The following is a 3,872-nucleotide window of genomic DNA, read 5'->3' as shown; positions in this document are numbered from 1 at the left end:
TAACAGCAAGATGTTAACAGTGATACCCATACGATCTTCTGTCCTGCAGTCAAACCCTCTCAGCAGAAGGTCAAGCTCTCAAGACCTGCTTTTGCAACCCCTTTTGTTTGCGGCTTTTCCCCTTGTCCAGAAGCTATTCTCATAAGAAAATATGGGAAAGGGGTCTTAATTACAGATATTGTTTTCCTCCCTATGGAGAAAGCATGCTAAATGATACATTTCTACATTTGAATTGCATGCTTATGAAGAAAAATGTGATCCTTCCCCCCCCCCCAAGAAGAAAAAACATCTCCTGGAGGAGTAGGAAAGAGCATTGGTTTGTTTTGGGGTGTGTGTATATGGGTATATATTATAGTTTCTGAAAGGCAAAGGGTTTCAATGCTATTGATCAAAAAGCATGATTCAACCCTCCCCCCCACCGTGGCTTTGGGGTGGGGGAAGAATATTTCGCAGTGGCTGTTGACTAGTGTGACACCTCTTGGTAAAGGGCTTACCTCATCAACCAAAGACACTGCTGCTGCTGAACCTCTTTGGCAGAAAACCTTTGACCAYAGCAGATGTTGCCACTTTTTTGCTTGATGAATGGGGACTTTGTAATAGGTGTTTTCATTGTTTTCTGGGAGCGAATGTCAACATGGAAACACAACCCGACAGCAGGACTATTAAGCGCTAATCTGAACAGCAGCTCCARGACTTGCTCTCCTTGTCTCCTAGAGCACAAAGTCTGATAAGCTAATGGATTAGTCATTTCAATCACCTTCTCATACTACAAATGTAGCTTTAAAAAAAATTATAAAAAGATACACTATCTGGAAGAGAATTTGACTCAGTGTGAGTCTACTCATGAGGAGCATTTCAGCTGTACAAATCTACCATGGGGCTGGACACGTGTGCAATATGGCAGGCTGGTGAACACTGACACTTTAAAATGAACATCTTCATAAAATATGCTCCAAATTGGTATGCAGCACACTTCTACAACCACAGTAATTTGCTGTGAATTGAAGCAGGGGGATTTTCCTAAGCAAAGTTGTTTTTTCCCCATTAATTTACTATTTTTCCCCCTTACTCCAAGAGCATCATTGTCTAGTTCAGTTAAGAGGGAAAGGCCAATTACCTAAACAATGCTGATCTGTAAAACTTGCATTTACTAACCGGAATGTAAACGAAAAGTATGATATTATACACTGGGGGTTACAGGTTTCTTTTAATAATGTTGTTGGCATTGAAAGTAATATGAAATAAAATAAAAATAAACTACAACAGCTGCAGTGAACAAATTGATCAAAGGGAAAAAAATTCAAAACTGCAGGAAAGTACCTAAAACAAGTAAGAACCCTAAGAGAACAAGAAAAAGCAAAAGTTATATGCATTTGGAAGTGAGGACGTTCCATTTCCTTTCTAAAATCAAATGCAAACTGCTCATGTGACTGATTTAGTATTGAACAAGAGAGGGAAAATTGCCTCTTGGCATTTAAATGGAAATGTTTCTTGTTCAGAAATTTTGGAAGCTTGCATACTGTATGATTTTTGAAAGGCTTACACAATTACCATTGAATTTGGATGGTGTCTACTCCTAGTAATATATATGTATTTCTCAATACAACTTTGCTGTTCCAGAGACCTAAATTACCTTTGTCCAGATTCTAGATTCCTGATGTAGAATATATTCCAGAGGCAATAAGACCAATGCAAATATGTTTCATCTTTAATATGTATGACTGAAAAAAAGCACTGAACAGCAGCAGCTATTTTGCAAAGCAGACCTTTCTATCAAGAAATCTGCTGTTTAAGATTATGTTCTGATTTGCAGCTTGCCTTTTGTACCCTAATTTCTGAGCTTGGAGTAAAATACAATCTTACTTTTCTTGCTTTTTCTTGCTCCTCAAAGTCTGGAAATTTTAAGATGAGGGGAGAAAAAGGAAAATATAGCAGATGTGCACCTGGCTRGTTTAAAGATACACCATGAAGAGGGCAATTCCCATGTACCTCCAAGCATGGCGTTAAGTACTGCCATCCCTTATGTGCAGTAGTCTTCTGACGATACAGTTTTAGGGCCTAATCCAGTGATAGTCCAAGATTTGTGATTCCACTGCAAAGTTTCATAAGAGTAAATTTTGAGGAGGGACTTGAAACTGAAAAACTTGATTATTTGGTGAATGACAGCACAAGCGTAAACAGCAACAGGTCATGGTGAATTCTGGCAGGGATAAGTTATCTGGGACTTGCCCAAGGTTGAGCAGTAAAACAGTGGCAGGGCTGTTAGAAATAACACCACCCTTTCTTCCTTCAGACCACCTTGAGTAGCAGCATTGAATAGCCCTAATTCCCTGTCTCTACAGTTTAAATTAAATAAACAAACAAATATTTAAAAGATAGAAACTGGCAGCATTGATCTTCCTCATCACAAAGAAGTAACTCTAAATTATGCAACTAATGTCTTGCAGACCTTCTCCTCTCGGAGGGTTCTTATTTAAATTATTAAATAATACAATTATGGATGTGTGATTCAAAAACAAAATCTTTGGATGACACCATTATGGATGGATGCTTCCTCACCCCAAAAGGGAGATGTTATGCAAGTCACCCAGCTAGGGTTCAGGAAGGAACAGAGGCTTCCCCCTTTTCATTGCACRTGTGGAGGCTAGAGCCCACCTGACCCCAGGGAAAGGAAGAGACTCCCCAGAGCTAAGGGATGGAGGCATCACCTGAACCAGCTCCCCATGCCCATGCCATGCTCATCCCATCTTAATCTCAAGCACATCCCACCTCACCCCAGCTCTCCTTGTGCCCATGCCATCCCCATGCCCATGCCATACTTGTCCTATCCTTTCCCCACGCTCATCCCTTCCCCATGTCCATACCACGCCCATCCCCTACTCATATCTATGGCCATCCTGTCCATGCTCTTCCATGATGACACCCACCCCCTCCCTATGTCCATACCCATTCCTTCCCCATGTTCATACCAATGCCCATTCCATGTCCCCATCAATGCCCATGCCACACCCTCAGTGTCCACACTCTCCCCATGCCCATCCTATGTCCATCCCCATTCCCACGCCCCCCCCATGCGCCTGCCATGCCCACCATGACATGTCCATGCCCCATCCACGCCATGCCCGTGCCCCCCATACGCACCCCCTTCCCATGCCCATGCCCCTCACGTTATGCCCCYGTGCCCGTTCCACGCCCACGACACCATGCCCACACCATTCCCTGCCAGGCCCATTCCCCATGCCCACCCCACGTCCGTACCCCTGCCCACGCCGTGCCCATGCCGCCCCCACGCCCATCTCCTCCCTCTCCCCATTCTCACCCCGCGCCCACGCCGCGCTCGTGCCCGCCCCACGCCGCGCCCGTGTCCCCAGGTCCCGGCCGCGTGTGCGCCTGTCACCGGCAGCCCGGGAGCGCCGGCTCCTGCCTCCCGTTCGTGTAACCTGTGTGTGTCTCCCTTTCTCTCTGTGTGTAACAGGGAGAGGGAGAGAGAGAGCGAGGCAAGGAGAGGAGGAGGAGGAGGGGGGAAGCTTTAAATAAAGCCTTTGGATTGCAGCTGCTTATTTTGGGCAGTCCTACCAGGGACGATTCCTGCCAGGAAAGAAGCTGGACCAGTCTTTTTTTTTTCTTTTTCTTTTTCTTTTTTCTTAATTTTATTTTTGTTGCTTTTTTTTATTATTTTGCTTTTGATTTTCGGTTTTTTGGGGGGTGGTGGCGGCGCACGGTCGAGCCGCCCGCTGCGATGAGCCCCGGCGCCTGGCCGTAGTTGCCCGCTTTGGGATCGCTGGACACGTAAAGTGGCATTTCAGTCGCGGGGGGGAAGCCTGCAGACATGGTAAGCTTGCGTTTTGCTCCGAAAGTGCATTTTTTGTGTT

General features: G+C 45.2%; 1 long non-coding RNA gene across 1 annotated transcript in view; it reads right to left on the bottom strand.

The window, feature by feature from the left end:
- Nucleotides 1-3,557: 3,557 nt before the first annotated feature.
- LOC146599072 (uncharacterized) overlaps nt 3,558-3,872 on the bottom strand; it is a 2,209-nt gene continuing 1,894 nt past the window's right edge. The window contains exon 3 of the long non-coding RNA XR_014895118.1: nt 3,558-3,821. This is a non-coding gene — a long non-coding RNA (uncharacterized LOC146599072). The remainder of the gene's footprint in view (nt 3,822-3,872) is intronic.

The sequence above is a fragment of the Rhea americana genome, unplaced genomic scaffold (genome assembly GCF_003343005.1).
Source record: "Rhea americana isolate MKP2758 unplaced genomic scaffold, rheAme1 scaffold_148, whole genome shotgun sequence".
NCBI classification, from domain to species: Eukaryota; Metazoa; Chordata; class Aves; order Rheiformes; family Rheidae; genus Rhea; species Rhea americana.
Note: the sequence above shows the minus strand (reverse complement) of the source record. Positions and strands in the feature narration are given on the sequence as shown.